Source organism: Pinus tabuliformis, chromosome 8 (assembly GCF_031772625.1).
Source record: "Pinus tabuliformis cultivar Carrire ecotype Pingquan chromosome 8, CPIR1, whole genome shotgun sequence".
Lineage (NCBI taxonomy): Eukaryota > Viridiplantae > Streptophyta > Pinopsida > Pinales > Pinaceae > Pinus > Pinus tabuliformis.
Genome location: NC_142294.1, coordinates 331436625 through 331448528, shown reverse-complemented (window position 1 = coordinate 331448528; position 11904 = coordinate 331436625).

The following is an 11904-nucleotide window of genomic DNA, read 5'->3' as shown; positions in this document are numbered from 1 at the left end:
TGGTACCATGTGGCCTGGTCAGAAAGTGACTGTTGCACATATTGTAGATGATTGGATAGAAAAATTTCAGTTAGGAGGAGTGGGGAAGACACATTTATGGAGCATATCTTTGAAAATATTTCTTCAAATATACATTAATGATAGGAAATTAGAGGGAACAATTGGATCCAGATTCAAATGTAGCTATAAATATGGCATGTCACCCTACATTTGAACACTTTTCTTTCAAAGAGTCTGCCTTAAGCTTTTGTGCCAAGACGAGTGTTTTACGCCTGAGAAATTTTGGGAGAAAATTCTTTCACAGCTAGAATTCGCCAAATTTCTTTCATGGAACTGTAAGATAATCTTTGACAAGATGAACGCAAGTCCCCCTAAGATAGTGTTAGGTCCCTATACTGCTAGTGTAACCCCTTATTGTTATTAGTACAACCCCCTTATTATATTGTTGTACCCATGTAGTCCCCATATTGTTATTATTATTCCCCATTGAAGCCCACTATTTTTATTATTGTGCCCTTACATTATTATTGTTATGTCAGCTCTGATTACATTATGATGCCTTAGACTCCTATATATAGAAAGGAGGTATTGTCTTTTGTATCATCCAATAATTGTTCATTTGTGTAATGTAAAGGAGCTTTCCCCCTCGAAGAGGCTTATTTCTAAGGCATTTATCTATCTTTTCTATCTTTTTGTGAGCTCGTTTCATAACATTTGGTATCAATGGCATACAAATTGGAGCTTCTTGCATCTTCCCGAGTGCCCCCATTTTTCCATGTTTCGTGCTTAAATAAGTTTATAACTGACAAGCTCCCAATTCAAACAATATTATCGGAATTTGACAAGGAAGGAAAAATCATATTGGAACCTAAAGTAGTCATGAAAACAAGAACCTGACAGCTATGAAATTGATCAATATCATAGTATCTCATCAAGTGGAAGAACTTACCTACTGAAGATTCTATATGGGAGGATGAGAATTTTATACAGAAGCATCCAGAACTACTCAAGTGTTGAGGACAACACTTTTTGAAGGAGAGGGGAATGTTACGTCCCTATACTACTAGTGTAACCCCTTATTGTTATTAGTGAAACCCCCTTATTATATTGTTGTGCCCGTGTAGTCCCTATATTGTTATTATTATGCCCCATAGAAGCCCACTACTGTTATTTTTGTGCCCTTACATTATTATTGTTATGTCGGCTCTAATTACATTATGACCCCTTAGACTCCTATATATAGAAAGGAGGTATTGTCATTTGTATCATCCAATAATTTTTCATTTGTGTTATGTAAAGGAGGTTCCCCCTTGAAGAGGCTTATTTCTAAGGCATTTATCTATCTTTTCTATCTTTTTATGAGCTGGTTTCATAACAGACAAAAGCAACGCCATCTGTCCCATTGGGATTTCTGACTACAGCACCTAGGTCTCCAATACCTAAGCCTTTTTTTCCTCACTCTTCTGCTTCCAAGGTGATAGATAAGACTCAGAAGAAACCACAACAGGTCCTAGTGAGGTTGTCACCACATAAAAACCCCAAGGAAATCCACCAGAAGGGAAAGATGGATTGATCTCAGCAACTAACTCAGCCAATGGATTTGGAGGATGAAGAACTTCGTCGAGGTGTAGAAGAGATTGATGCTAAGGAGGGTGAGCCAATGACTTGACTTCCAAAGTATATCCCCCCATGCAAGTCCATAGCTAAAGTGCCTAAAGATCCCGACAATGCAAAATTCATGGTGTCTACACCATTGTTGCCAGAGAAAGTGGTGTTTGAGGGCATGTTGTTGGCCTGTATACCAACCCTCAAAATGGAATATTGTGACTTAGGGGATCACGAGAAGTTCCCTCAGTTGGCGCCAACCAAATACCTATCCAAGGTATACTACGAAGAAACAGAGGTTACACAGTTGGAGTCGATGAAGTGGGTCGCTAGTGTTGGGGTCGCGGGACTCCTGAACATGCTCTGGGTGATGCATTTTAGTCACACCAACATAAACATTGTTTGTATACAGAAATTGCTCACATTAGTGCATGATGGGTGTCTCTAGCTAGGAGAACCCATCTCGATCACGAACATGCTGGTCCACCGGATCACCTTGCTGCCATATGGAGTGCATCCGGTAGAGGTGTATGGGGAAAAGCACAGGAGAAGAAAGTCGTAAAACAGATGAAGAGTGAGTTTGGCCCAATAAATAAGTCATGCAGATATTATATTCACTCTATTTCAAATCCCATAGTGCAGTTCGTCATGTAGATATTAGCGGAAAAATCATGTGTAAGTGTCGCACAGATGAAGTTCTGATCCCTGTCATTTCTTTGGCTGCATAGGGTGCCAAAGGAGTTAAGTATAACTGGGCTTAACACTCGTGTAAGGAATTCTTGGAGAACTGTAAGGAGGCCCAGGATGTGCACAAGGCATTTCATTACACCTAGTTTCTATTATTGATAGCATTGGTGGCTTGGAGGACTCCAAAAGACAGATAGTTTCCTCCCCATGAGTCAGACCTTCTGGAGGCAGCGAAGTTCACTTTGCTATGGGCTACAAAGGACCCTACGTGAGTCATTGAGGCAAATATATTTTGGGTCCTATTTGAAATGGATATGCAGATGGTGATTAGATAGAGGCCAAAGCTGTCACCCACGCTGTACGCCCAGTATGAGCCCCTCGCTGAATTCAAGGTAGATTTCCACAACCTGTATGTTCGCACAAGGAGCCATCCCCAAAATACATGGCACAAGTTTCCTTACTGGGTGGCTGTGAAAGACATAGCAGGGATCATGGGAAAGTGGCCAGGTGAATGGATAACCCCATCCGATGTAGACACAGGTACAAGTAAGGTTATAGAGGATACCACTGCATAGACGACAGCAGAGAAGCAAATGGAATCGTAAATGGCTTATGCCCGGGAGAAATATGCGTAGCAAAAAGAGTCTAATTCTAGAGAAAAGGAAGTGGCAGTCAAAGAACGAGCAGCCCAACAAACAACAACGTCATAGGCCACCATTGACGTTGAAGATTCTGATACACAGTAAACACCGTCACAAGAAGAGACAGAGGAAGAAGAGCGAGGGGGCACAGAGCTGAAAACCCCCTTCACGGTAAAGAAATGAAAGAAATGAACATCTACGAGGCTGCAAAAGAAACAAAAGTCTGAATAATCAACTGGGGCAACCTCTTTAGTCCTTACACAGGGAGACTTGGGTGAGATCGAAAGCATGGTCTGGGACACCACAATTGACCTTTTGAGCCAATTTGAAGACCAATACTAGTAGCCGCTGGGAAAGGCTCAGCAGGACCTGCACGAGCTGTAAATCCAGATAAGCAAGTTATAAGCGAGCGTGAGTGAGGTGAGCGGGGTACAAAAGAGCTTGAATCAAGCGAGTGTGATAATTTTGGGCACAAACAAAACCTTGGATCTCTATGTAGTTTAGTTACCTGGTGGATCCCTGCGCGCTGAGATAGAGGAGGCAAGAACCCAGCTACTGCAGATCAAGAATCTGGGCCTAAAAATCACAGCACCCCCTATCCAGACCCTGCATGAGCTTCACTAGGGGGTATCTAATGAGTTGTGGATTAGGGAGCAGTGCACATTGTTGGTTATAAGTGAAGTCAAAATGAAAAACCAGTAGATTTTCTAAGAGAAGGCACAGGCGCTGAAGGAGAAAGAGGAAATCACCGCGTGAAGCCAACAATTGGAAGCAACCATTACACAGGCTTTCAATGAGATTCTAGGACTCAAAATTTCGACTGAAGCGGCTTTTGCAGAGAAGATCCAAAAGTTGGATGCTATAGTAAAGGAGTCTAAGGATGAAATTGGCCGTGCTCGATTTGATCCACAACTACAGATATCTTACTCCTTTGTAAGTTTGAGAGAAGTGCGAAGCTGCTACCAAAGAGGGCATGGCCACTTTAGAATAAGAAGTCAAGGGCTACACTGAGTTGTTTGAGCAAGCCATGGAGTTATGGACCTCACTGTAAGAGGATCTAACTCTGCAGAAGATTAGCATGTACATTAGGGAAAAGAAGAGGCAGTTCGATGAGATCTGATCGACTACATGAACACTAGCGTCAGTGAAATGGTTCACGCGATTACAGGAAGGAAAGTAGATACATAATGAAATTGATGAGTTGCACCAAAAGGAATCCATTCTCACTGCCTGAACCTAGCCATGGACAGATGAGGCTAGCTAGTTGACTCTATCAATACAAAGTAAACTTAACGGGATGCAGCAGACTTACAGGACCATGGGCCTCATGGTGGAAGGTCTAACTACTGAAAAACTAGTTGAGGAAGTGTAGCAGGCCGCTACTTAGGGAACACATGATGTGCAAGTTTCGAAGTTGGAGTTCTATGAACCCCAAGCGAATATCGAAGCTCTAGCTGAGTGACTCAAGGACGAGTCATGAAATTGTGTTGAGGGCCTATTGGGATAGGGTCCACTAGGGTCAAATTTTGGCATTTACCTTTTGTATAATTATAAAGTCTCTATGTTTTCAGGAAGCTGAGTGTGAAGGTGATAAGAGTCAAAGGGGCTTTAGTCCGTTAGGTTTCTAGAAGATAAGAAGTTTTGAGACCCACCCATGGTCCGTGCACCATGGTCTTGTAAAAATAAAGGCTATATGTAGAAGAGTCATAGCGAGTCTAGAAAGTAACTCATCGATAGAAGATCATTGTATGGGAAAGTAAGCTAAGGAAGGAAAGTTTGTTTATTGTACTTAGGCGAAGGGGATTTCTCCTGCAGCTAAGTGCATGGAGAGCTTGGTAAGTCAACAGGTTGAGTGCACAGTCCCATGCTGCTGAGAGTGCAAGGAAGAAGATTCTATACTTGAAATAATAAATCTAATAAAGATAGTTTTGATCCATAAATTGTGCATCTGTGTATCTATATTTACTTCTGCATTTTTTTTGTATTTTCGCTCTGTATCTAAGGTTATATGAATGAATGTTTATCTAATGCATGAAAGTAGTAGATCAGTATTATTTATAAATGTTATGAATGTTTGACGACCTTCGTGAAGGTATAGATTATTTGTATGTGAATTACTGCAATTATCTATTTTGGGAGGGTTAGGTTTTTCGTAGACATAACTAAGCCCTAGAAGTCACAGGAACCCATCACATATACTTCTGGATGTAGAAACTAATTTTTGTCATCCCCCAATACTGCTTCGGGTGAGATTGAATCTTGCGCTACGTGGGTTGTTGCCGAAAGGGAAAGCAATTTCGGGTTTTGTTGGTTGGCACAAAACTTTGAACCTGGATCTGGGCCCGTCAAGCCAACACCCTTCCCTGGTTACCCCCTCCAAAAATGAAGCCCTTCTCAGCCCCATCATGTTTTCCAAAGTGGAATAAGTTGTCAAATCCTTGCCGATCAATAAAGCCCCTGTCTCAGCCAGATTCACCGCAAATCAGTTATGAAAAATCAGGTTTTGTAGAAGGCTGCCAAATCCTGGATAGCATTTTCTTGGCACATGAGATAACCCACTTTATGCAATCCCACAAAACAAAAGGAATGATTCTTGAACTGGATCTGTCAAAAGCCTATGACTAGCTAAATTGGGATTATATGTTAGCAATCCTCAAGGCCTTTGGATTCATAGAGGATTGGGTTCAATGGGTTTGATCCCTGATATTAACACCTTTGTTCTCCATATTGCTTAATGTCTCTCCTTCATCAAACTTCAAACTATCCTGTGGCCTCCTCAAAGGGGACCCCATATCGCCCTTCCCTTTCTTCATAGTGGCAGAAGGTTTGGGATGAATGATCAAGGTAGAAAAACAAAGGAACTTATTGAGCAACATCCACATCCATGGCACCAATGTCTATATAACTTACCAATAGTTCATGGATGACAACCTCCTGTTTGGGAAAGTGACTATCTAGGAGGTGATTCAGATGAACAATATGTTGGTGGACTTCCAAGATGCTACAAGTATGCTATTGAACAAGGATAAATCAAGTATTTATTTCTTTCACACTCCCAGGAGTGTCCAAGATTGTCTTTCCCAAGCCTTGTGTTTCTCAATTGGATCTCTCCCTTCTAAATATTTGGGGGTCCCCCTCATCGTCAACCCCTTCCAAATTCCCCCCTAAAAAGACCTCTGCACTAAGCTCTCAAATAATCTATTAAGCTAGACCTTTCGTGTTCTCAACCTCATGGGGAGGGCCACCCTGCTAAAGTCTATTCTTCAAGCTATTCTGTTATATCAACTATCCACCCTCCCAGCCCCTAAGAGCATCTATGCCAAGCTAACTACTACGTTTAGAAGATTCCATTGGAGTGGGGCAACCATGGAATGGAAGTGGACATTAGTAGCCTCGCATAAAATTTGTCTCCCAAAGACCATGGGAAGGCTTAGTTTGCATGATCCGACTAGCTTGAGTTACACTCTCGGGGAAAATTTCCAGTGGTGGTGGATACAAGGGGGAAATGGACTCTGGATGATGGTCTAGTCTCATAAATATGGATAAGGAAAATTGTAGCAAGCCTTCCTTCATGAACCTCTTATAAGCACTAGATCTGCAATATGGAATCGTGCTAATAATAACAGTGATCTAATTCGAGACTACTTCCTATGGAAAGTAAGGAATGGGAAATCCTCCCTCTTCTAGTAGGACTCATGGAAGAAACACCCCCGACATTCTCAAGATCAATCGCCTTCTGACCTGATGCACCTCTTCCACTCAGTCTTGGCACTCTCCATAGTAGAATACTAGATGGAAGATGTGGATGACCATGGATGGTGGAGATCGAAATCTGGTGCTGATTGTCCAAGAGTGATCACGTAGGAGGTCAATGCACGCTTGGGGACTTATCTCTCTCAATGTCGGGTCCATATATCCCAGGAGATGGATAAACTAAGATGCGTTCGTTCTACAATAGGAACCTTTTTAGTGAAAGAAGCCTATCTCATCTAGGCTACTGTTAAGGCTCAATCGAATCACCACTTCCAGTCGCACATCTGGAGAAGCAACCTATGGCCCAAGGTTGCTCACTTCCTCTGGCTAGTTGGCCATAAGCATATTCTTACCTAGGATGACTCCAGAAATGGAGTTTTGCTGGCTCGTTAATATGTATCCTATGTAAGTAGGCGGAATAATACCTTTCCCATCTCCTTAGAGATTGTCCCATAATATGCAAAGTTTGGAATCATGCCTCCAACCTGTGTGTCCCAATAGATAGCCATCTAGATGAAATCCATGATCTCCTTGAGAACTGGAAAACTAACTGATTCTCCATTCAAGTGGTGAACCAGGCTTGGTTGTTAACCTTGACTCTACTTCTATAGAACACTTGGAAAGAAAGGAATTGGGTCTTGTTCAATGGAAAAAAGCCCTTCAGAGTGAACATATGGAGCTTGATGATGTTGAATAACCGAGAATCCATCCTTTCTGAATCATGGTCCCCTAATGACTGGAACCCTGACCCATCGGAAGCCCAGATTCTTGCCCATTTAATAATCTCGTTTTCTTTGATCTACCATAGCACGCCTATCTCGCGGCCCCCCCTGCCCGCTCCTCCTCTTCATTCCTCCTCCCATGATAGTTACCTCCAAATTAAATTTGATGGGGCTTCCAAGGGTAATCCCGGAACGACAGGTTTTGGTGGCAACATTCATGACTCAATAGGATCCCCAAGGGTAGCTTACTCTGGCTTATGTGGTATTACAACAAATAATATGGCTAAGCTGACAGGATTGGAAATGGGCTTGAGACTGGCCTCCCACCTTCGATATCGAGGAATCAAAATAGTGGTGGACTCATGCCTCATCATAGATATGGTACAAAGGATTATCAATGGATCTTCCCCCCAGAAGGTGGCTAGGAGCTGGAGACTGGAATCTCAACTTTCTCTCATCCAGCAAGCCCTGGAAAACTTCGAATACATCAGTACCATCCATGTACATTATGAAGGAAATAAAGTCGCAGACTGCCTAACCAACTATAAGGCGAACCCGTCGCATAAAAAATTCAGGACGACTTGGTTAGATATTTGCACGAAAGTGGACCTAGACCTTAGGGAAATGCAGAATCTTAAAAAATTGATAAATAAGGATCTAGAAGACCCAAGTGGGGGTATCCAATCAAGGATAAAGGTGGTTGTGGGTTGGAGGGTGGAGCCAGTTCAACCTCCACACACAGCATGCCCAACTTAATGGGTATTGGGAGCGAGGCTCTCTCGCGAGTGTTACTTAATGTAGGAAGGAAGCAGCAGATGGTCATTTGCAGTAGGTGGGTAATGAGGAAGGAGTGTTTGGTGAGGTAGAGCAGTGAGGTATTTGCATCCTGGATAAGGCAAAGGCTTGGGGCAACAATCCATGACGGGTTAGGGATTGAAGGGTATGCAAGAGACTAGAAATGGGAATCTCTTTGGCCATGGGATCTAGGAGAGAATAAGACAAACTACAGCGACTTCAATTGCAATCCCGGGGCTGGTGTGAGTCAGTGGTGGGCTCTTGCTTCCCATGACTCACTCTGCGTCTTCTTCCAGCAAGGAATTTATCCTCTGGAGCAGCAATTAGGCAAAGAACGTGGGGTGTGGCTCTTCCCTAAGAGTGGTTGGTCTACCTTTGTGACCTGCAATGCGCCACTTAGCTCGTCGGAAGACAGTGGGGAGGTGCAAGGGAAATGCATTGGGAAATCTGAGAACTTCGACACAAGGGAGATTAGTCACATTTCTCTATGTTTAGTCATATTCGATTAGTGTGGTGGGTTTCTCAGGGAAGCTAGGTTCATGTAATGGGTAGAGGAGGAACTTCTCACATGCTGAGGCAACGAGGTCATGCCCCCAGAGGAGGAGTCAGTCACCGTATGGAGAATCGTCTGCCACAAGACATACCTAGCTCAAGCTCGGAGTCGACCGAGAGCCACCACTATGATGCAGAGACAACCATATCCCCATATCGCTCCCACGGCCACATGAGTGAAAATTTTAAGGATGGAAATTTATTTTAAAGTTTAGAAACCTTAGAGAATCTCGCTAGTACATAATGTGCAATTTGTAAAATGTTTGGAAACATTTTTTGTAAAAGAATTAAAATTTATAATAGTTTTATATAGTCTCTACATACAATTTTGGCGATTTTTAAGGTAAAACAATTTTATACTATAAAATTTGGGCGAATAATTTTTACAAAAAAATGGAAATTAACGAATTTTTTTTTGGAAAAAGCATGGAAAATTAGCCCACTTGCGAATATTAGCCCCTAAAATTTTCCCTAGGCCACATAGAGGCCCTGGCTACCTTGGACTCCAGAGTGACTCAACTGAACACTCTCCATTTGAGCATGGAAAATATGAGGGAGCAGCGCAACGATGATCAGAATGAATTAGTGGCCTACATCAATGACCTCCAACACATGCAGAATGAACTCCTGGACTCTCTAGATGGCCTTTGGCAGCAACTTCAGCGAACAAATGACCACCTTCGTGCATTGGAGACTTGGGTAGAGCATATCGACTACCACACGCATGAGAGGGCAGTGCTCTTTGTAGCCCCACCACCGTTTCCCCCCAACCCTCCTCTGTAATGTGTAATTCTAGAAAATTCTCTTCTTGTGCTACTTTTGTTTTGGAAATAACCAAAGACACAAGTTGTCTTGGCTTCCTTACAGGCTCAATCTTGTTCAGAGCAGCTCTCTTGTTAGCTCTTAAGCCTGTTATTTTGCCTGGTGTGGCAGCAATGATGTATACAGTTCAACTATTGATGTACGATGTTTTTGAAATTTTGATAATATAATACAGTTACCTTGACTGACAAAAAAAAAACATTTATCCATTCTAATAATATTATTAATATTCTGATATATTATAATACTAAAAATTATTATTTTATTATTATAATATTATCTTCCGTTTAACAAAGTATATCATATAATTCTTAATAACAATATTATTATTAATTAATTATATTACCTAATAATAATTTGTTAATAAGAGTTATATTAATTAATATTTTCAGCGAAATTTGGTTAATTACTTTTCTTTAATATTATTAATTATTGGAATAATTATTAATTATTGGAATAATAAAAACTTCGTTGTTTCTACATCTCTTTCCTAAAGTCTTATCCCAACATTATTACCTTTTTATATGTTCAGTCTCTTTCTCTTCAACTATGCTTTCTGCGACATTTCCCTTATGATGGGTGAGGGGTTCACCCAAAATGTCATATATAGGATTTTTCAACTATTACTAGCACCGTTTTTTCCATAAACCTTTTTCTCATTATGAATTACAAATGGAAATTTACATTTAAAAAAAATATTATGTTATGCAATACAATATTATGTAAACAAAAAATAATAAAAATAACCACAACCCTATATTAAAATAAAAATAACTTCAAACTAAAATTACAAAAATAAAAATTTTACTTTATAATTATTATTTATATTAATTTTTGTAACCTAATTAAGATAAATTTGACTTACTCAATTTACATGTGGTTTTCAAAATCTACATTTATGAAAATTGTGATATTAACTCATGGTATTTATGTGCAATATAGACTAGGTAAATATTTGTCTACCAAATTTGGTCTTATTTCCTCTACCGTGTTAAAAAATTTGTTTTGGACTTTTGGAAATCTCGCCCTTTCGTAAATATGATGTTCCTATGAATTTTATTCAAAAGATTTCTATGGATAACAAATAATTCAATTATTGGATACTTGGAAAATCATTGTGATTCAGTGTTTCATGTTCCAACAAAAAATTAAAAATTGAAACTTTAGTGCACGCTTGTAAATGTGAGAATGTTATTTTTTTCAGTTCAGTGTTCTCTACAAAGTGACGGTAATAATTATTTAAAAGTTTTCACTTGAAATAAGTTTTAAAAGTAAAATAAAACAAAAATAATAAAACAAAATATAACTATAATATTTGATATTTGATATATTTTTGCACAGTTATATTATTGTGTCTTATCAATATGTTATCATTTTCTAACTTTTAACGTTTTATTAGGTCTTTAATATTTATTTTGTCTTGTAATGGACATTTCTTCTCTAAATTTACAATGATTTAGGTTGTTTTCTTAGCAATTTTTTTTTAAATTAAAATGCACATTGTAATATTTATTATTTTTATGAATCACGAAAAATATTTGTATGTATTTTTTAAATGTACTTTTTATAATTTATCGGTTTTAAAGTTGTAAAGTATATATATTTTTCCTTTTTCAATATTTCTTAATTTATTAAAATTGGAATTTAAAGTTTTAAAAATAATATAAAATTTAAGAAATATTTAATTTTGTATTGTTATTATTTGTTTTCGCATTTATCTTTTTACCCATATTTTATTTTAAATCTTTTAAATTTATTTCCATCATTTTAACTTGAAACTTTTTCATTGATTTTAACATTGTTTCTTTTCTAAAATTTCCATATTAAATTTTTAACTTCCCTTGTATGTATTACTAGTAGTTATTTACACATTTACTTTTAAATTTTTTTCCATTTACTTTTACATTTTGTCCATTTTATGAATTTATAATATAGTCGTTATCCTTCTTCTCTATGCTGACGATATTGTTCTTTTGGCAAGGTGCCCTTCTGATCTTGATAAGCAACTCAAGCTTCTTAAGGATTTCTGCTCTACCATGGGTATGACTGTTAACACTGACAAAACAAAAGTTATGATTATCAAATCCAAGAAGGACACTTGTGCTAATTTTATGTATGACAATAATAACTTGGAGGAAGTGTATTCTTACAAGTACCTAGGAATTGATATCCATCACAAGCTCAACTGGAACCATAGCATTGAGAAAAGGATCAATGGGGGATGGAAAGCTTATTTTGGTCTTGAAAATAATTGCAAAACAGCAAACCTCGTAATGTGGGATAAAAAGAAGTTCCTCTTTGAAACTTTAGTCATCCCTGTTATCTTA